Source organism: Hemicordylus capensis, chromosome 1, assembly GCF_027244095.1.
Source record: "Hemicordylus capensis ecotype Gifberg chromosome 1, rHemCap1.1.pri, whole genome shotgun sequence".
Classification (NCBI taxonomy): domain Eukaryota; kingdom Metazoa; phylum Chordata; class Lepidosauria; order Squamata; family Cordylidae; genus Hemicordylus; species Hemicordylus capensis.
Window position 1 is genome coordinate 108,093,615 of NC_069657.1, and position 23,151 is coordinate 108,116,765.

General features: G+C 42.3%; 1 long non-coding RNA gene across 1 annotated transcript in view; it reads right to left on the bottom strand.

Moving 5' to 3' along the window:
• Positions 1-2,770: 2,770 nt before the first annotated feature.
• The window catches only part of LOC128340101 (uncharacterized), a 38,605-nt gene continuing 18,224 nt past the window's right edge, over positions 2,771-23,151 (bottom strand). The window contains exon 3 of the long non-coding RNA XR_008313467.1: positions 2,771-3,063. This is a non-coding gene — a long non-coding RNA (uncharacterized LOC128340101). The remainder of the gene's footprint in view (positions 3,064-23,151) is intronic.

Genomic DNA, 23,151 nt, shown 5'->3' on the forward strand with positions numbered 1-23,151 from the left:
CACAGGGTCACAAAATTCACACACCTCCCCCCTTTTCCCCAAATAATAATTTTATACTTACCCCCTCAAGTTCTGGTCCAATCACAGCATCAACCTCCTTGTTCCCTGCCAATCTCCTTGCATTCGTTCGTGGTAACGCTGGGATCTGCCAGAAACTGCTCAAACGTGGTCTCCCAGCGAAAGGATGCTGGAGCGCGCTTTGAGACGACCAATGGGCAACTCCGGTTTCACCCAGGTACCAGTCTGAAGGCGCCCTTTGCTGCAAATGGCAGCCTCACAATTTTTGCCTTCAATTTCCCCGCCCAATGCACCAAGAAATGTTGGGGTCAGTTTTCCGGGAAGGCTAAAAGCCCTCCAGCTAGTCTGGTGGGATTTTGGCTCTGGACTCTTATGATTAATCAGCCCAATTCAATAAGAAGCCAGAAAGGAGAATTAAGTATCTTTATTCAGCTGAGTAAAGGGTGTCCATTTCAATGCAAGAGAGAAATGGCACACAGCAGGAACAGTTACAATCAATTTTATACCTTAACAAGCAGTGACAAGCAACAAGCCCCCTCCCTCAGTTCCCCTTTTCTGTAGAATCAATGCTATTGGCTATATTCAAATAAGTTGTCGTTCCAGACATGGTGTCACATATATCAAGAGGTGGCTTCCTGTCTTTCCACTTGCGGTTTCTAAGCTTAAGCATTTCTCAAGTGTTATCTTCCTGTCCTGTCTGGAACTCAGAAATGCTTACAACACCCAAAAAGAGATTTGCTTGCAATTTCTTACTATCATTTATTTCCTAATCAGCTTTTAGCAGTATTACAGAAGCAAAATGGCTACAGTTATGCTAAAGGCAAAACACAGCTTTTTCTAGCCCTCACACTACCTTGCTTGTTGAATTCTCATGATGGAAGAATCAGGAGTGCACACAGCTCCCAAACTAAGGTCAGAGGCTTCTCCTACCCTAGTTATCAACATGAGAACAGTCCTATTTATTTATTTATTTATTTATTTAACATATTTATTTAACATATTTTTATACTGCCCAAAACTTACGTCTCTCAAAGAATCCCTAATTGCATATTATTGCATATTGATATTAATAAACTGCTCTTGTTAATAAATACATAACTCTTAATTAATTGCTCATGATGATAACTCAATAACCCATGAGAACAGTCTGCATATTCCATGTTCAGGCTGTGGCTATGACTTCCATGTCCTATTAAGAATAAAGCCATTGCTGTTCATCTGCAACAGAAATGAGTCATTCCAGTGTTTATTTCTGCTTGTAGACATGATAACTGCTTTCCATGAAATCCTTGCATAGTTTCCTGGAGTGCTACAAATAGAACAAACTTCATAAAGTGAGGCTTTTCTCTAAGCCTTCCCATGCTTAACACCATCAATTGGTTCTGGAAGAGGGTGCCTTTGGGGGATGCTAGTACTGTAGGATAAAGACAATAAGATTCTTCAAAACATAGGAAGCCATCAATTCTCCGCAATTTTCTTTTGGTTATACAAATGTATGCCTTCCTGGCAGCAAGGAAACTTTTTCTTCAGATCAATGCCTCATATGTTTTTCCAGAATCAGAAACACATGTACAAAACTGACATTTATGGAAATAAATTATAGGAATTAGGATTTGTTCGGGTTTCATGATTAGTACAAAGTATTCCACCAGAGTGCTGGGGAAAGCTCCTACTCCAGTTACAGATTGTGTAGTCTAGTTGTTGCAGTTATTTAAGGGACTTGCACGGAGATCACTGTAGAGTCTAAATTACTTAATTAGTTTATTGCAAAATACATTAGGATGGGAAAGACCTAATCCTATCTAATAGCTACATAATGAATAAGTGGGGGGTGGGTGGAGAGAGAGAGAGAGAGAGAGAGAGAGAGAGAGAGAGAGAGAGAGAGAGAGGGAGGTTCCCATCTTCTCTCTAGGAGGAAAAGAAAGAGGACTGACTCAACTCAGGAACTACCTGAGAAGTCAAAGCAGGGGTCATAGTGTAGAGCAGGGGTGCACAACTCAAATACCCTGGTGGGCTGGAACCAACCATTATTTGGTATGCAGGGACCAAGGTTAATTTTTAGCACATTAATGATTACATTAAAAGTATTAAAGTATTAATGAAAACAATTATTAGTTGCCCACAGCATGTGGAGGGAAGAGGAGACTCCTAGCAATCTTTCATCTTCCCTGTCTTCCAGGCACTTTCAAAGCATCCAAAGGTCAATTTTGAAAGGGGGCTGAACCCACTAGATCCACGGGGCAAGGCAGCATTTTGCACCAAACCTCATGTACCACAATATGGGGCCAGCAAAAAAGTTCTTGGGGCCCGGATCTGGACCCTGGAGCTTATGCCGTGCAAGTCTGGAGTAGAGGCAAGCAGGGATAGGTAAGGAGACCCTCACTAACTATTTCTACTCCCAGTGTCCCTAATGGCCATTGGGACAGTCATCACAAATGGTCAATGTCACTAGAACTCCATCTCCAGTAGGATTAGAGTAGCCAAGTATACATTGCCAAAAAAGAGGACATTCATCACACACAAAAAGAGGATGCATATTTGCATACTATTTGCATGTGCTAGTTTCCATGTATATGTGTACATTTAGAAATGAGAAAATTTGAATATAAATACAACCCATCACAGTGGGAAAGCCTATAGCCAGGCACACAGGCTGACCAGATGCACATCACCAAAAAAGAGGACACACATTGCCAGAAAAAGGGACAAAAGAAGACACACAACTGCATGGAATTTGCATGTACTAATTTATATGTATATGCAGAAGTAAATTTGTAAATTATTATTAAAATTTAAATAGAAATAGTATACATAAGTGAACATAATTTACACCACATTTAGAGCAGTCTTTTTAAATCCATGAAGCTCAGGGCTGTGTACACAGTTCTTCTGCCCCGCCCTGACTTTATCTTCCAACAACCTGTGAAGTAGATTAAGCTGAGATGTCCAATGACTGGCTCAAGGTCACCTAGTAAGCTTCTTACTGGGGATTTGGAAGTTGTACCTCTCTGGTTCCACTGTGCCACTTGTCCTCCCATACAGAGCCTTTAGATACAAAATGTGGAAGAATACACTGGCATTGGTGAAATACTAGCATTCTTAAATTTTCTTTCTTTTTTTCTTTTTTTACATTTACACAGAACAAGTCAGGAAGATTGCAATGGAGAAAAGGGAAGATTTGGGAAATAGGAAGGCAATTTAAGCATAAATTGTTAGTAAGAACTACTTTTAAATATTACATACATCGGTAAAAAACACAATATCAATTTGACTGTATTGATCCCAGTATGAAGAGAGAGAGAGAAATCCCTGTCCATTAACTTCATCAATCAAGCAAGCATTTTACAAGGCTATGGGAGCTGAAGAGGGTCATACTGCTTGCAAATTAATATAAGTTCCCCTGGTTACCAGAATGGAACATCACAGGCACAAAGGAAGAAAGGCAGGGAAACAGATTGTCCAATTGTTGCAATTTACCAGACATGAGCCAATACCAACCAGAATTGGATCAGCCATTCAGATACCGGACTGTCTGGTTCAAAAGAGGCCACATGCCCACCCTAATTAGGATCAGTTTAATGTGGCATCAACTGAGGAAATATTCTGCATGTTTACCATGTTTCCATATACTTAAAAAGACGTTGCTAAATGTGCTAAATAGTACAGTCTATATAATGCTTTCTTTCCTCTGCTGGGGCTGTTTCAAATTTTAGTCTTTCCAGAAAACAACCAAGGAGTCCCAATTATCCCTCTAGCTGTAAAATGATTGGCTGCAGTGTGTGTGTGTGTGTGTGTGTACACACGCACACACACACACACATCTTCTTATCAAGCCACCTATCTGTCCTCTTAGGAGTTTAGATTTCCACTCTGCTTCACTTCTCTACTAGTTTGGGCACAGCCCGTATCCCTCGGTTGTTTGGTGACACCTGATATAAAATTCAGAAATATTCAGGTAGTTTATTAGAAGACAGAAAATAACATGTGACCACTAAGTAGCATAATCAAGCCCCACCCCACTTCTCCTATATAATCATTATAATATGTTCAAGTTGGAGAGGAGAGCTGGTCTTGTGGTAGCAAGCATGAGTTTTCCCCATAGCTAAGCAGGGTCTGCCCTGGTTGCATCTGAATGGGAGACTTGATGTGTGAGCACTGCAAGATATTCCCCTCAGGGGAGGAAGCTGCTCTGGGAAGAGCAGAATGTTTCAAGTCCCCTCCCTGGCTTCTCCAAGATAGGGCTGAGAGAGATTCCTGCCTGCAACCTTGGAGAGGTTGCTGCCAGTCTGTGAAGACAATACTGAGCTAGATAAACCAATGGTCTGACTCAGTATATGGCAGTTTCCTATGTTCCTAAGTTCCCTCCAAAATCCCAGATAAATATAGCAATATTATGATCAACTCTGAATTCTGATGTATCACTAAAATCCCAGAATACCCAATGTATATGGAGCATCACTTCTCCAAGTAGAAACATTTTGGCATAACTATCTTATATACTCAGAGGGGGGCATTTAAGGAAAAGTCCTTGAGTCTCCTAGATAAGTTGTCTAACACTGGTGTGGAGAAGGGGAGCAGGAAACAAGCCTTTGAATCTGTTGCTTTTCCTGTCGGCTATATGATACAGAGTTAACTAGGACCATTGTATTCCTCACTTGTGCTGACTGGGAAATAATGGGGTGTGTGTGTGTGTGTGTGTGTGTGTTGGGTGGGCATGTGTTTTAACTGCAGTGCATTTCATTTATAATACATGTTAGAGTAGAGCTTGCTGCGGAGAACTTATCTGCCCAATAAAATCATTGAGCACTCAAACTAATGTTGTCCTCATGTCACGACATTTTGCACGTACAACAATTTTTGCCAAAAACTCCACTTCCATCTGCTGCCCTCAATTTATGTCCCAGAGAGTTTGCTAGCCCTCAGGAACATATTTGTAGAGGGCACAAGGGGCAGCAGAGGGAAGGGGAGGATCAGCAAAAATCTTTCTGTGCTGAAATATTCAAATGTGAAGCAGTGTTAATTTAGATGCTGCCCATTGTCTCCATAAAAGTCTATGACTGTAGTTGGTGCTTAAAGTAAAAACAAAAACAAAAACAAGTGAATTCACACCAAAGGCATTTGATATGAGAATCTGTAGCTTCTAAAGTCAATAAAATCCCTATGCTATATATTTGTAATACAAATGCTGCAGTGCAAATAATGTTTCTCTCAAACTGCTAATGTTGCAAAGCGCCTGGGGATTCGGTCTCATACTATGCCGCCCACAGCCTTATGGTTACTTTGTTTCTCAATTATGTATATTATTCACTTTATCAGATTATAAAATTTTCCCCCAGATATTCAGTTATAATGATAGCAGCAAATGCCAAAGCAGTATTTTTTTCCATTTATTGAGTAAAATAAAATAAAAAGAGATTAATGTTCTCACAGTAAATACTCTCTTTCCCAGTACTTTTTGCCTTAAAATCAACCTCAAGTGTCTTCAGGCTCTCGCTTTTCCAAAAGAATCCCACAGTTATTAAGACAACAACTCTTGAGGTTTATGTTGGTTCTGTGTTTAAACGTTAAATCCAAGTACTTAACTTTTTGAACACAGAACATAACATGTATCTGTAGGCCACAATTCGGTGCATAGTTAAGTGTGTATAAATACCACTGAAAGGAATGGGGCTTAAATGCACATAACTAAATGCTGGACTGCAGCAATAATCTGCAAAATGTTTAAAACAGATTACAGGGCATGGCATTTACTGAGCAGATTATGCCATTCCCAATGGGAAGTTTTCCAGAGCCGATTCTTATCCTTTCTAGTGACAACATGAACAGTTGTCACTATATATGTAGTAAAATTAATAGCATTTTGGTTTAAATAAAGCTCAGTATTAGCATATATAGCTCTTGATCTGGAAAATCAGGTTTCTAAGGGATTCCTTAGTACAGTATTTGGTTCTGCTTGTTGCCTCAAGACACGCCAGTTCTATGTGTTGCTTGCTTCCAAGTTAATGAAAGGCGGGAAATCAAACGGGCATCCCCCCCCAAATTAGATATTGCATACATGCCCACATTGTATGTTTTGGTCAATACTGTTAGATCTTTGCATACGCAAAAGTGGGGGGATGCCTCTGAGATATGTGACCTCGCCTGCACACTCCCCAGAATAGTCGCAATTGTCTCTACTATGCTCATTGGGCAATATTATGAATTTACAGCCTGGACAAGCTAACTGCTGTGGTCTTGGAATTATCAATAATGTAAATAGGAGCCCAGACAGGAATGGTCTGCTAGCTACTGGTATCACAATGGTCCACCATGACTCTGCATTGATAGAGACATTTCCTTTCTGCTGCTCCTGGAGTAACTGTGTTATTTGTGGGATTCTGTCCCAAGTGAAAGATAAAAGTTTCCCCAAACACACACTGTGCACTGGTTGTATGTGTGTTGAACATAACATGTGAATAAGGCTCAAGTCTCTTCTCTTTCCCTCATGCTAAAAGGGGAAAGTCTGTGCCATGAAGGCAATTCGGAAGGAGTAGGTGTGTAGACTTACTCACTTGCAAATATTGTTGTGAACTATACCTGGTTTCGCACTCTGTACATGCTCAGAGGGAAAGAGGCAAAGTCACATCATACACAAACTGAATTGGTTCTTGGAGATGGTGACCATGTAGGATCTGGGCACGCAAACAGAGATAGAGAGAGACACACTCAGAAAGTTCAATGGACTTTATTATAAAAAGTTGTTCATCAGGATAAAATAATCCACATTAAAGAAAACATGTTTCCGATTCAATGTGTAGTGTAATGTGCCTAACTAACATATGTGTGTGTATTAAATCTTCCTAGAGCCTAATACAATTCAGATATAGATGGAAAAGGCGGGGGTAAGGAAGGTTGAGGACTGGCATGGGTTGGGGATATCAGGAATTAGTAGAGGGACAAGGGGAGAGGAGAAGAAGGGGAAAGGATGGAGGGATCCAAGGCAGCATATTACCAGGATCAGAGGCTTGAGAGCAGTGGATCTTTTAGCTGATGGAGCGAGGCTTCTGGCTGGAGACAGGAGCTTTTGGATCAAGCATGCAGTTTGCTCAGAGCACGGCTGAGAGTCAGAGCACCATGGCTAGGGAAGTCTTGACTTCCCACTGCGCAGTGGAAGTCACAGACAGTTCCTGTCCATGGACAGAGTTCCTGTTTGTTGCCCCGCGGCTTAGCAGCAAACTCTGGGATTGCTCGTGAGCAGATCTTGCATGTAGGAACAAGATTGCTAATCTGCCATGTCCAGAGACTCCTTCTTATAGTGGTTCCATCCTTTGATGTCCATTTGAGTCTTCTATATCACAAAAGGCGTCTATTCCTGCTATCCTCTGAATACTGGCTTTTAATTACCAAAATTAGCTCAGGATATTTGGTCAGTCCAGAGAGATCTTAATCCCATCTTCTATTAGCTGCTATCTCGAGGAGGGGACATTGCCCAAAGCAAATCTGCATCTCTGAGTTGCAAATGGGCCCCTTCTCTTGTCCCAGATTTTGCTAGCCTGGTCCCAAAAGGTGTTAAAAGTCAGGAGTTAGTGAGAGAATTAATTCTATTTGTGTGAGACAGCAATTACATTATTTCTTGTGAACCTCTATCTAGTGTGTAATTATAACAAGAGAATATTTAAAGTAACATAAAAAGGGGTACATGTGTGAGACGAGTTAATCAATACATTTGACTAAGGCAGAAGCATCCTGTCAGTGAGGTAAGGGGATTACTGGACAGCAGGTTAATTTTCAGCAGTGTGAGACTGGTAATTAAGCCTGACCCATTGTGTCTCTTGTGAGTTTCACAAACACTGATAACCAATGCTAGATTACCCCTGCCTCTACAATTCATTTTACCAGGCATTACCCAGGCAGATCTGGGTGTCCATTCACCCTGAGTCCAGGCATTAATTCCTGTCTTAATAAAATGGAACCAGACACAGGCCTGAATTCCACATACTTCTCGGTTGGTACCTTTAAGTCTAAGGCTGGGGTACATGTGCCCGTACACGTGCCCCAACAATATCTGGAACATGAATTTATTACAATAACATATACACTTAATTTGATTACTGATTATATGACTGGTGTGTGATAGGCACTAACATATTAATAGATTTAGGATTTAATGATGCATAACATGTAGAATGCAAATTACTTCTATTCTTTCATCTAAGCAGTGCATAGGAATATAACATTTTCTGTTCACAGACTTTCAGATTTTTTGAATGCATAATTGTAGCCCACAGCTTCTCTTCACAGGAATCCCTTTCAACTCTTTAGGCATTTACAAGACAGCACCCTTCATCGTAAGTCATAGTCCCAGTACCAATGCTAGAGGCAGCCCTTGCATGATGCTGAACTGGTGAATACCCTTCTCCTCTACCGTGCTCTTCAAAGAACTCTGTGAGCCAGGTACCTCTCAGGGACAACCAATCATATGTAGGCCCTCCACATGCAATTTTCCCCCCTTCAGAAAAGGCATGGGGGCACCATTTTGTTTCCTCTGGCATGTGATGGTGGCTGGCCAGTGGGAGCGGGGGAGTGGCTGCATAAGCAGGTGGCTCCCTTTGCTCAGGCTATTTAGCACATTTAGCAATAACATTGTCTTTTGAAGTATATGGAGACATGGAAATCATGCAGAATATTTCCCCAGGTGATGCCATTTTTGACTGATCCTAATTAGGGTGGGAATGTGGCCTCTCACTGATTCTCCAGGTAGGGTTTCATTGTTTAGGATGTTCGACCACTTTACAGGTGAGTGAGTGTTGGGGTAGGTTATCCTGTATTGGTGTTTGACTGGAGGACCAATTAAGGTGAGTAGGAAGCCAAGGAAAAGCCTTTCCAATTTTTGTAACCCTTGGGCTGGGATCTGCCCCTACTTGGAGGCTGGCTGGGCCAAAACATCATCATCATCATCATCATCATCATCATCATCATCAATTCGATTTCTATACCGCCCTTCCAAAAATGGCTCAGGGCGGTTTACAAAGAGAGATAACAAACAAATAAGATGGCTCCCTGTCCCCAAAGGGCTCACATTCTAAAAAGAAACATAGGACACACACCAGCAACAGTCACTGGAAGTACTGTGCTGGGGGTGGATAGGGCCAGTTACTCTCCCCCTGCTAAATAAAGAGAATCACCACGGTAAAAGGTGCCTCTTTGCCCAGTTAGCAGGGGTGTTTTTTGTTATGCCGCCTGGGTGTGGTGGGTCTAGCTGGCATCCCCTCAGCAGGGATAAAACATCATGATGATAAGGATGTCTGGACCTGGAGCCAGGCAGAATCAACTCCCCGTCCTTCGCCCTGTGGTAGGCAGTCCTCCTTATGAGGCTGACCCACATGGGTGGTAAAGGTAAAGTTGTGCCGTCAAATCAGTGTCAACTCCTGGCGACCACAGATCCATGTGGTTTTCTTTGGTAAAATACAGGAGGGGTTTACCATGCCCATCTCCCATGCAGTATGGACATAAGGATATTAGGACATGCCTTCTCTCCTGCTGTTACTCCCCTGCAACTAGTATTCAGAGACATGCTGCCTCTGAGGCTGGTGGTGGCCTATAACCCTCCAACTAGTAGCCGTTGATACACCTCTCCTCCATGAAGTTATCCAACTTTTAAGCCAACCTGGTTGTTGGCTGTCACCACATCTTGTGGTAGGGAATTCCACAAGTTGATTATGCGTCTTGTAAAAAAGTACTTCCGTTTGTTGGTCCTAAATTTCCTGGCAACCAATTTCATGGGATGACCCCTGGTTCTAGTGTGATGTGAGGGGAAGAAAAATTTCTCTCTATCCACTTTCTCCAAACCATGCATGATTTTATAGACCTCTATCATGTCTCCCCCACAGTCATCTTTTTTCTAAACTAAAAAGCCCCAGGTGTTGTAGTCTCGCCTCATAAGGAAGGTGCTCTAGGCCCCTGGTCATCTTGGTTGCCCTCTTCTGCACCTTTCCCAGTTCTACAATGTCCTTCTTTAGATGTGGTGACCAAAATTGTGTGCAGTACTCCAAGTGTGGCTGCACCAAAGTTTTGTATAAGGGCATTATAATATTAGCAGTTTTATTTTCAATCCCCTTTCTAATGATCACTAGTGAGGAATTGGCCTTTTTCACAGCTGCCACACATTGAGTTGACATTTTCAACAAGCTGTCCACCATGATCCAAAGATCCCTCTCCTGGTCAGTCACTGACAGTTCAGATCCCATCAGAGTCTACTTGAAGTTGGGTTTTTTTGTCCCAACGTGCATCACTTTACACTTGCCAACATTGAACTGCATTTGCCATTTTGTCACCCACTCCCGCAGATTGGAGAGACCATTTTGGAGCTCCTCACAATCTGTTTTGGATTTCACTGCCCTAAATAGTTGGTATCATCTGCAAATTTGCCACCTCATTGCTTACCCCAACTTCTAGATCATTTATGAATAAATTAAAAAACAACCGGTTAAAAAGCTGGGATGATGCCTTTCAGCATCTTCCTATATTGCTGCTACCCAATATAGGTGTTTCTCATAGTCTGGGAAACATACCAGCAGGGATTCGAACCAGCAACCTCTGGCTTAGTAGTCAAGCCATTCTACCACTGCGCCATTAGGTGGCTACCACACTTTATTTGGTATGTTCTTTTTTGCAGGTTAACTGTAAATTTAATTAATAAAAGTGGCCCTAGTTGTTTCAGTCTTATGTGTCCTGTCATTATTGGGGCCTAGGTGTGCAAATGTATGAACCATAACCCAGTATACAGGAATGCATTTCTTCAAACTTAATAGAAGTCAGCTACTTTTGAAAGTGAAGGGTAGGCCTTAGTAAGGCATCCAAGGTAGAAGAGATGCACCTTAAAGACCAAGCTGGTTAGGGTTCCTTCCATATAACAAAATAGGCAGGGTAGGCCTCTTTCCAGTCCAGAATCTCCATCAGGAAAAACTCTCATTCAAACGATGAGGGTTTTCCTTCACTGAAGAAACATTTCAGAGGCTGCCTCCATTATGCAAACTAAATTTGCTCAGCCTCTAAGGGCTTTCATGATCGTTTCGCCAAGGAAGGGGCAGGTTCTCATAAGCAAAGAGAATGCTTGCTCAGAGTTGCCCCCACCCCACATAAATGAATGCAGAAGGTTGCATGTACAGGAGCTTAGTTAGCACATCAGAAAGCTGAGTATGCCTCTGTTTTCTACTTTGTATATCACGAAGCTCTCAAGGATTTCAAAATCATGAAGAAGGACTCTCCAGCTTCTGATAAAAGCAAACATCAATATTTAGTTCCTTTAAGAATACACTATAATCATTTTTTCAAAATTTTTGTTTGTTTGTTTGTGGGTGTTGGGATTTTATTACAAACCAACTGCAGTGAGACTTTTTAATTAAGGTAAAGCCAGTCATTTTGCTCTCTTTAGCAGGAATCTCTTTTTGTATCTTGTCCCTCCAGTTAATACTTTGGAGCAAGCAATTATGCTGATTGCAACTGACATGCACGGAAAACAGTCCATTCAAAGTTATGCATGTATCTTGTATTATGGTCATCTTTGACCCCCTGTGAATGGTAATACAACTATGATAAATGATTCCTATTTTTAGGTCAGATTCTAATCCATAGGGATTCCCAGCTTTTAAGGATGTTAATAATAAGGTAGCATGCTACTGCTTTATTTTTAATTCCTTACCATAAATTAATCATAGAGTTATCAGGAACACTTTTCTTGCTTTTTAACATGGTTACAACAAGGTAAAATGCACTGTTGACATGAAACCCTAATTAAGAGCTCTTATTCTGGTTATGATGCCTTGATGGTTCTCTAAGTCAAATGACAAGACAGAAGATTTTCTAAATAAATAAAACCACCTGATAGTAAAATATCCCCTCAGTTATAGGGTTATCAGTTTGATAATTCTTGATCTTATAGATCCATCCAATGGTACCTCTTTGCATGAAACAATAACTGAAACAATTATCCTCAGGAATATGTAGGGGTCCTTTGGACATGCTGTCCTTGCCTCTCAGAAATTTTGTTGGACTTATCTAAACTCTTTGCATCCTTCAATTCTGCTATAGCACTTACACTAGCAATAGCACTTACATTTATATACCGCTCTATAACCGGAGCTCTCTAAGCGGTTTACAATGATTTAGCATATTGCCCCCAACATTCTGGGTACTATGACTATGACTATGATTATATACTGCTTTTCCAACAAAAGTTCTCAAAGCAGTTTACATACAAAAATAAGTAATACATAGATAAGATGGTTCCTTATCCCCAAAGGGCTCACAATCTAAAAAGAAACATACGGTAGATATCAGCAACAGCCACTGGAAGGATGATGTACTGGGGTTGGATAGGGCCAGTTGCTCTCCCCTTGATAAACAGAAGATAATCACCCCTTTCAAATGTGCCTCTTTATTCAGTTAGCAGGGTTCAAAACTAGGGGTGTGCAATTCGGGTATTCGGTGATTCGGTTTGGGACCCGAACCAAATCACCACTGTTCTGTTTTGTGCCTGAATATGGGCCAGCCGAATCACCCTTGATTCGGTTCGGATTCGGATTTAATCCGAATCCGAATCCGAATCGATTCAGGGGGAAAGGGGCCAAGGGGCAAAATTTTGGGGTGGGGTGGTAGTGCCCAATGGGTGGAGTCCACCACCCCAATTTCAGGGGAATTGGGCAACGGGCTGATTTTTGGGGAATTTTTAAAGTTTTAGTTACTTTGGGGCAGTTTGGGGGCATAGCATGGGATCTGGGCAAAAAGAGTGGGGTGGGGTGGTAGTGCCTAATGGGTGCAGGCTACCACCCCAATTTCAGGGGGATTGGGCAAAGGGCTGATTTTGGGGAAATTTCTGAAGTTTTCATGTCTTTGGGGCAGATTGGGGCAGAAAGAGGGGCCTGGGGCAGAATAGTGGGGTGGGGTGGTAGTGCCTAATGGGTGGAGGCTACCACCCCAATTTCAGGGGGATTGGACAAAGGGCTGATATTTTGAGAATTTTTGAAATTTTAGTGACTTTGGGGCAGTTTGGGGGCAGAAAGTGGATCTGCCCCAAAAGAGTGGGGTGCGGTGGTAGTGCCTAATGGGTGGAGGCTACCACCCCAATTTCAGGGGGATTGGGCAGAGGGCTGATTTTTTGGGAATATTTGAAGTTTTGGTGTCTTTGGGGCAGATTGGGGGCAGAAAGTGGATCTGCCCCAAAGGACTGGGGTGGGCTGGTAGATGGTGCCTAATGGGTGGAGGCTACCACCCGTCCCCAATTTCAGAGTGATTGGGCAGAGGGGTGAATTTTGGTGAATTTCTGAGGTTGTCTTCATAGAATTCTCATTCTATCATAGCAAATGAGATTTTTTTCAGTTAAACAACTCTCATGACCCCACTTTCACTTTTTCACACTCTCAATTACTATGAATATGAGGAAGTAATCAATTTAGCACACTTCACCTTATGAAGACAACCTCAGAAATTCACCAAAATTCACCCCTCTGCCCAATCACTCTAAAATTGGGGACGGGTGGTAGCCTCCACCCATTAGGCACCATCTACCAGCCCACCCCATTCCTTTGGGGCAGATCCACTTTCTGCCCCCAATCTTCCCCAAAGACACCAAAACTTCAAATATTCCCAAAAAATCAGCCCTCTGTCCAATCCCCCTGAAATTGGGGTGGTAGCCTCCACCCATTACGCACTACCACCCCACCCCACTATTCTGCCCCAGGCCCCACTTTCTGACCCAATCTGCCCCTATCTGCCCCAAAGACATGAAAACTTCAGAAATTTCCCCAAAATCAGCCCTTTGCCCAATCCCCCTGAAATTGGGGTGGTAGCCTGCACCCATTAGGCACTACCACCCCACCCCACTCCTTTTGCCCAGATCCCATGCTATGCCCCCAAACTGCCCTAAAGTCACAAAAAAAAAATCCCCCAAAATCAACCATGAACCGAATCACCCAAATTTTTTGGGCCCGAAATTCGGGTTATTCGGCTCGGGCCCAAAAAATATCGGGGGACATCGGGGGTGATTCAGTTCATCCCTGAATCACCCGAAATTGCTCGTTTCGGGCCCAGATCGTTCTGTGCCCAAAATTTTTTGCACATCCCTATTCAAAACACTCCTTTCCCATCCCTGTACATTGAGTATCCAAGGGTTTTCTCTACATCATAACTGAAAGGACTGGAATAAGCTGTTAGACATTGCATCTTTTTATCTTTTCTTTTTGTTGTTTCTTGATGTATTAATGCTGATGTAAATTATGACTATATCTCTTATTTAAAGTCCATTAAAGTCCATGAAGAAGGCATCATCCATTGTTTTTGAAAAGACCCTTTCAGCCAGTGACTATAGCACTAGTCACTGTATAAAATCGAGTTATCAATGGCTATGATTTGATGAAAGTTGTTTTTCTCTTTTGCATTCATTAATAAATAAAAAGAAAAAAGGTTTGAACACCATAATGTCCTCCAAACTACCATTGGTACATTTTATTTTGACAAGACCAGGTATTGGTTTTTTGCCATGCAGCACTTTCATAGCAGCACTCCAATAAATAGTTGCAGAGTGATCCAGAAATGTAATTTCTATTCCCTCTTCCAGTAATATATAGTCAGGAAACCAAAGGGAGAAAAGAATGGCTAGGCTAGAAGGAACTTTTTGTATCAGAACTCAGATGGTCTCTGGAGAACTAACTCCATTAATGTCTGAAAGAAAAGTTGAGGAGCTACCTTCTCCTTGTGGAGATATGCAGTACAATATTAATCTGAAATCTACAATCTATACTTGGTTATAGCTAAAAGCAGATCTCTGCTCATTTTTAATAGAATATTGTTCTGCAACATATTGTATTGAGGTAAGCAGTTCTACCTACCATATGTCTTCTCAGCTAACAAGAGGACATTTCCTTCCAGTATACAGTAAGTATTTAGAGGATGTTGTTGTTGTTGTTGTTGAACCATGGTCTAATATAAAATATATTTTAGATTCTGTTTTTTAAAAAATTGGTTTATTACATTTAACAGACACTGAAATCAATCTGTTGTATGACCACACCAATAATGGTGGCAAGAGAGCTGGCAAACTGGGTTTTGTCAGGTGGCATGGCTATGAGGTCATGACTGCAGATGAAAATGGCAGCCCTCTGCCAGCAGAAGCAGTAGAACATCTGCTCTGCATTCAGAAGGTCCCAGGTTCAATCCACAGGATCTCCAAGTAGGGCTGAGGAAGACTCCTGCCTAAACTTTGGAGAGCCTCTGTCAGTCAGTGTAGACAATACTAAGATGGATGGATGGTCTGACTCAGTATAAGTGAGGAGGGGTGTATGTACTCCTCCATAACATCTCATTAAACTTATCCCTTAGGCCAGGGCTGCTCAACTTCGGCCCTCCTGCAGATGTTGCCCTACAACTCCCATAATCCCTGGCTATTGGCCACTGTGGCTGGGGATTATGGGAGTTGTAGTCCAAAAACAGCTGGAGGGCATAGGTTGAGCAGGCCTGCCTTAAGCTGAGGTCCATATAAGCTGGTTTCATCTGCCAGCCCAACCACATGCAATAAGGATGTGTGCATACTGTGAGCATGCACATTCTTTCCCCCTTCCAGTGCACTGGGGCACCTTTTGCTAATTGTGTGGTGGGAGTGGGTCATCTGAACTGCTCTTCTGTGTGCACTACAAAAAAATCTAGTTTAAACTAGCATCTGTAGCATGTGTAGAGAGATGGTTCAAACCACTCAAAGAATGGCATCATGGTGCACCAGGAGGGGAGGGAGAATGTGAGTGCATAACCTTATCAAAAGGGCTTAGACCAGCAAATGAAGTATCATCCAAACTGGCACACTGATATGCATTTTGCCATCCCCACTGGCAATGGTGTGTAGCTGGAAAAGGAAATACATATTGTAATGATGTAATGACACAAAGCAAGTTGAGCTTGATGCTTCAGAGATGGATGGGAATTAGGCATTGGGCTGCTGCTTTCACCAGCAGTCTTGCCTTCTTTGTAATGGGTAGTGGTGCCCCACAGATATACCTAATTATGGCCATGAGCGTTGCTTTCCTTTTTACTCTTTCCTCCTGGTGGTCTTCCTTCTAATCCTCCTATTTTCTCCTTCTGGGATTGCTAGAGGCTCCTTGTGCTCCCTTGCCTTATCTGCACCTTCTGTCTCCTCTTGCCTCTTCTCCCTTCCCACTCAGCTACCTCTTGTCCTCCTACTCTTGGCCTACAATCTCTCCCAATGACTTGAATCCAACTCATACTGAGAGTAGAAGAAATAGCTCAAGCCTTGCAAAGGACGATTTAAAAGAGAATATACTCAGGAGGAGGCAATGGTAAACCCCTCCTGCATTCCACCAAAGAAAACCACAGGGCTCTGTGGGTGCCAGGAGTCGAAATCGACTTGACAGCACCCTTTACCTTACCTTTACCTCTGTTCAGAAGTAGCTGAAACCTCTGAAATGAAGAAATGCCTTTGCAATAGGTACATTTTCTTTTTTCTGTTTAATAACTGTAGTCTCTAAAGTTTCTATAATAACCAACTGCAATGGTTGAAATGTTTAAACACATATTCCCCTACTGCGGTTTTCTCCAACAAGGAAACCGAATATGTATGTATCCCTACATTTTCCCAAACCAGGAAATATAGCAACTTGGAAGTGGGGCAATTTAAATCAGAAAAATTGTATGAGGAAAAGGGCTAACCACCCCAACCCCCAGCATTGTAGTCCAGTCCAATTTACCCCCCTCTTCCCATGGCTATTTTTAAAAGAAATGGAAAGAAAAGTGAGATCTGATTATTGATCTCCCACTTATCTTCTACTTTTACCTCAACACATGCCTTTCTGAGTGATAGTCTAAATGATAAGCAACCAACACCCACAGCAATCAATCAATCAATCAATCAATCAGTCAGTCAGTCAGTCAGTCAGGAGCAATCTTCTTCCTCCAATGGTTCAACTTGAGTAAAACACCTTTCATAAGCAGATGTTCAACAATACACTTGGGTCTGTCTTTCTTTCTTTCTTTCTTTTTTGTAAATCCAGATCAAGGCATCCAAAGGAGCTTGGGGAAACTGGTCTGCCTGAATTCTGGGGAAGTATATAGCCATCTTTTTAAGCTCGCAAGTTGTGCAGTTGCAAAGTCCAGATCAAAGTTAGGGGCAACTAGGCCCCTGAAATAAGAAATCTATAGTGTGTAGTGCAATTGAGTCTACATTTTCTGTAGTAGTTCTAATAACCAGCAGCATGTCTTATTATACTATCCAAAATTCTGAACAGTTTCTCTGCATTACTTGCATTAATTATAGATAAAGCTTGAATCTCTAAACCAGGCATGCACATGCTGTCTCTCACCAAGTTGAATGTAGCCCAGCAGCCCTATTGTGGCCTGCCGGGTGATTGACACCTCTCCCCTGTTCTTTGTGGATCTGGGAAGGGAGCTCTAAGTGGCTGCCAAATTCAGCATAGTATGTGTTAAGGACATACAGTAAGTTACATAGGCCTGAAAGTATTATTACTCACTTTTAGATCCCCACCCCCACCCTTAGGACAACATACATTGGATACTCCATTTTATTCTCATAACAACCTGGTAAGGTAAGAAAGTTAGGCTGAAAAACAGCAACTGGCTCAAAATCTTACAGTGAACTTCATGGATAAGGATTTAAACCCAGGACACCTCATTCTAACCACTATTCCACTCTAGCTGTAGCCAGCAACTCTTTGAAACAAACACTGTAAAAACTCAACAATCTTCTAATGCTTACTCAAAAGGAGACATTTAGAAAATTGTGGAACATTTTGCACTCATGCTTTTCCCCTTGAAAAATCTCAGGAAACATTTTTTTAAAAAATGTATTTCATTTTAAAAAGGATTTCATTCATTTATGATCTGATTCTGGATGATGGGGCCGATCTGGTATGTATTAGAGAGACTTTGTTGGGGGAGGCTAGTGGCCCAGTCTGGTCCCACCTTTTCCTGCGAGGGTACTCTGGTGAGGAGCAGGGGAGGGGACATGGGCAGGGAGGTGGAGTGGCTGTGGTCTATAAGAACAATCTCCCTTGCCAGGATCCCTGTTGAAGTACAGTATCTGACCATATTGAATGTGTGTACCTAAATCTGGGGACCAAGAATAGACAGGACATTTGTTAGCGTACCAACCACCCTGCTGCCCAACGGAGTCCCTAACTGAGCTGATGGACTTGGTCTCGGGCTTGGTGTTGGAGTCTCCAAGGCTTGTGATACTGGGGGACTTTGGGACCAGTTTTTTTTGGGGGGGGGGCTCAGTTGTTCATAGCAGCCATGACGACTATCGGTCTATTCCAAGTGGTCTCAGGACTGACGCATATTGCTGGTCACACACTTGATCTGGTCTTTCACTCTGAACAGGGTGGTGTTCCATGGGTGGGGACTCCTGTGATTTCCCCATTGTCATGGATGGACCATCATCTGGTTAAGGTTGCACTCATGACCATGTCCCACCTCCGCAGGGGTGGGGGGCCCATTAGGATGGTCCACCTGATAAAGTTATTGGATCCAATAGGATCCCAAGAAGCCTTGGAGGGATTTAGTGTTGGCTCTGCTGGTGATCTTGTCGACACTCTGGTAGAGAATTGGAATAATCAACTCACCAGGGTAGTGGACACAATTGCTCCTTAATGTCCTCTCCGACCGCTTTGAAACTGGCCCCTTGGTATACGGAAAAACTACGGGGGCTGAAGCGGTGAGGTAGATGACTAGAGCGCAAGTGGAGAAAGACTCATCTCGAATTTGACAGATTACTACATAGAGCTCATTTGAAGATCTATGCTCAGGTGATACATGCAGCAAAGTAGGGATTATTCTACTCCCGTATCATGTCCACAAGTTCATGTCCAGCAGAGTTGTTCAGGTTTTTGAAGGCACTAATGTGCACCCCTTTCCTCTTGAATTGGTACTTGGAACCAACAATTACTTTCTGTGACATTTTTAATGAGTTTTTTGTGTGGACATAATTTCTTGTATTCGGGCTGACTTTAGATTAAAACTCCGCAATTGTTACAGAGTCTGATGCTGAGGTGGCCAGCTGCTCCTCTTATGTGATGATCCTGGATCAATTTCAATTTGTGGCCCTTGAGGATGTAGACAAGTTGCTTGGAATGGTGGGGCCTACCACCTATCCTCTTGATCCTTGCCTGACATGGCTTATACTATCTGGCAGGGAAGCTGTTGAAGAGGGCATGGTAAGGATAATAAATGCTTCTCTGAGGGAGGGCAGGATGCCTCCTTGTCTTAAGGAAGCAATCATTAGACCACTTCTGAAGAAGTCTGCTTTGGATCCCTCAGAGTAAAGCAATTACAGGCCTGTCTCCAACCTTCCATGGCTGGGCAAGCTGACTGAGAAGGTGGTGGCCTCCCAGCTCCAGGCAGTCTTGGAGGAAACTGATTATCTAGACCCATTTCAAACTGGCTTTCAGGTGGGCTATGGGGTAGAGACTGCCTTGGTCGGCCTGGTGGATGATCTCCAATAGGGAATTGACAGAGGGAGTGAGACTCTGTTGGTCCTTTTGGACCTCTAGGTGGCTTTAGATACTATTGGCCTTAGTATCCTTCTGGAACATCTGATCGGGTTGGGAGTGAGAGGCACTGCTTTGCAGTTTTTCTGCTCTTAATTCACAGGCAGATTCCAGATGGTGTCTCTTGGAGACTGTTGTTCTTCCAAATCTGAACTTTTCTATGGTATCCCTCAGGGCTCAAAATTGTTTCTGATGTTGTTTAACATCTACATGAAACCGCTGGGAGAGATCATCAAGAGATTTGGTGCAGGGTGTTATCAATGTGCTGATGGCACCCAAATCTATTTCTCCATGTCAACAGCATCAGGAGAAGGCATAAGCTCCCTAAATGCCTGCCTGGAGGCCTAATGGGCTGCATGAGGGATAACAAACTGAGGCTGAATCTGGATAAGATGGAGGTACTTATTGTGCTGGGTCGGAACTCGGGAGATGATTTTGATCTGCCGGTTCTGGATGGGGTCACGCTCCCCTGGAAGGAACAGGTACGCAGTCTGGGGTGCCTCTGGATCCAAACCTCTCCTTGGTGCCCCAGGCTGAAGCGGTGGCCAGAGTTGCTTTTTATCAGCTTCAGCTGATACTGCAGCTGCATTCATTTCTTGAGATGAACGACCTCAAAATGGTGGTAAATATGCTGGTAACCTCTAGGCTGGATTACTGCAATGTGCTCTGTGTGTTGGGCTGCCTTTGTACAACATCTGAAAACTACAGTTTGTCCAGAATGCGGCAGCTAGGTTGGTCTCTGGGTCATCTAGGAGAGATTATATTACTCCTGTGTTTAAAGAACTACACTGGCTGCTGATACGTTTCCAGGCAAAATACAAGGTGCTGATTATTACTTATAAAACCCTAAGCAGCTAAGGCCCTGGGTATTTAAGAGAATGCCTTCTTCATCATGAGCCCTACTGCCTGTTAAGATCATCTGGAGAGGTTCGTCTGTGGTTGCCGCCAACTTGTTTGGTGGCTACCCGGGAACGGGCCTTCTCCATTGCTGCTCCTGGACTTTGGAATGTGCTCCCTGAAATAAGAGCTTCCCCATCTCTGGCAACTTTAAAAAAGGCACTGAAGATATATTTATTCACCCAGGCTTTTAATTATATGCATGGTTTTAAATGATTTTAATGTTAATGATTTTAATGTTTAAATTATTTTAATTGTTTAATTGATTTAGCTTTGATTTTAATTGTTTTCATTTTGCTATAAACTGCCCAGAGCCATTTTTGGAAGGGCGGTATATAAATCAAATACATACATACATACGTAATGAATTTTTGGACTGTCATTGAATTGATTCCTGTCTCCTTTTGCACGAGACCAGGAGAAAGAGAGAGAAAGTTTGAGCCATTCTTGCCTCCTCTGGTGTCCATTGTGTTGAATGTGCAAAGCAACAGGAGGGAGGGAGGGGAGTTCCATTGAGCACAATACCTTGAGCAACTGCATCATTTTGTTATATGCATTCTGATGATTTTGGAAAGTAGGTTGTGCCTTTTGCACACAGTTCACATTTGACTGCTGCTGGCTGCTACTCCTGCTGTGTTTGACATGCCTCCCGCGAGACAATATTACCTCACAAAAGGTATCTGGTGCTGGGTAAGGCAAGAAACAGTTAATTCTCTACTCTTCATTTCCTTGCTACATCTCAGAATTCTTTAACTGCAGGGAATGTAGCCTTTCAGTCTTTATGCTGCTAGAACAGCAACAGCAGGGTCAGTCCTTTCCCTGAAAGCAGGATAGAACAGTGGCTTCTGAGAAGCAGCAAGGAATTTGAATTATCTGTCTGAGGTAACAAATGCATGTCCTATCATAGGGCAGACAATAGAAAACATCCCTTAGGTTAAAAGAATCAATGGTACAAACAAGGAGATAATATTTTAAAGGACCATATGTCCATAACCGATGTATTTAACCTCACTGTTCACTACATTTTTAGCTACTAGGGGAGTGCATGAAATGGATTTTGCATTTTGTTTCGAGCTTAAAACAAAATGCAGACAGCCAAAAAGTCTCATCGAAACAACTGGTCTGACTGGTTGTTTCGATGAAATAAACACGAAAGTTTTGATTGTTTTGGCCATAGGGAACAATAGGAAAATTTGAAATTCCCCATTCCCCATGGGTAGCTCCTGGGACACCAAAGTGGGTTGAGTAGTAGGGCATGATGTCGATTTTTAACACATTTTTAACCTTTACCCCATATAGGATTTGGATTTTGGTGAAAGGTTAAAAGTTTGTTTAAAGTTGCCCGTTTGCCCCCTTTTGTGGGTTTGGTGATAGGTAGCACACAACCTAATTTGGTGTCCCTAGCAGCTAACCATTTTGATGTCGAAATGTTTTACACATCTATATTAGCTACAGTCCAGCTCAAAAATAGAGCACCTGCTTTGCACATAGAAGTCCTATTTCAGTCCATGGCATCACCAGATAGGGTTAGGAAACATCTCTGTCTGAGACTTCAGGGAGATTATGTCCATCAGACAAAACTGAGCTAGATGGACCAATGCTCTGATTCAATATTAGGCAGCTTCACATGTTCTCATTTACAAAGCTATGCAAGCCAAGAGCCTGAACATGGTCATGTGAGGGGTGTATGAAAATCAGGCAAAGGTGTCTTGACGTTAATGGTATCTGTTGGAGAATGCAACAGAAATTTTGATTCTACAAATATAATTGGGACATTTTCTTCTTCACATTTTTAGTTTTTCTCTATGTTATGCTATTATGCATGTCTTATAATTATATAAAATGGTTACAAAAGTCTCTTGACTGATATAAGGGGAACACTTGTATATGCTGATGAACTATGGTCTATAATATAACATGGTTTATAAACATGTGATGATTCTTGCAAAGATTCCTAACTTGATAAATATGCAAATATGTTGTATAAATTGCATAGACATTCAAATATCAAAACTAAAAACAAAATCTGGATTCCAGAGAGTTAATGCTCCCAAGGGTGTCAAAGAAGAAATCTGTCTGCCTAAGTCATGTATATAGAATGTTATCATTTGAATCACAGGAATCCTATGGCCGCAAAAAACCATGTCAGACAAATAATGATCAGGACCCCATCCCAGACTAGTGTTACAAATGCATAATGTGGAAAAAATACATGCCTCTAAGTGGTTTGTATTACTCCACAATGCTGAATAATCACTTGCAGAAAATCTTTTCTGGGACATATATGAGATTGTGCACTGTATTGTGCAACATGTTGTACAATAATCTGTGTATCATGTTGTACAAGAATTACCTATTCCTTCATGTAACATCTTCCACCAGCACAGGACTAGTTTGATACAGAGGTTCCTCTCTTCACACAATATCCCTAAGCAGCACTACACTAGTGAAATTGTGTTATACTCATGCAACACTAGTCTGGATCCTTCTCATACCTTCAGTGGAACTCTGTTAAGGCCAAGGCCCAGCCTGGTTTTTGCTGCAATGAGAAGCACCAGAAGCCACATGGCTCTGGGCGGTGGTGCAGCAGCGAGCCCTCTTAAGTAGCCCACTGCTTAACCCAGGTTTTGGGCATGAGTATGTCCCCCCAAACAGGTTAAGTGATCGTGTGTCAGCCATGGCTGCTTGCAGC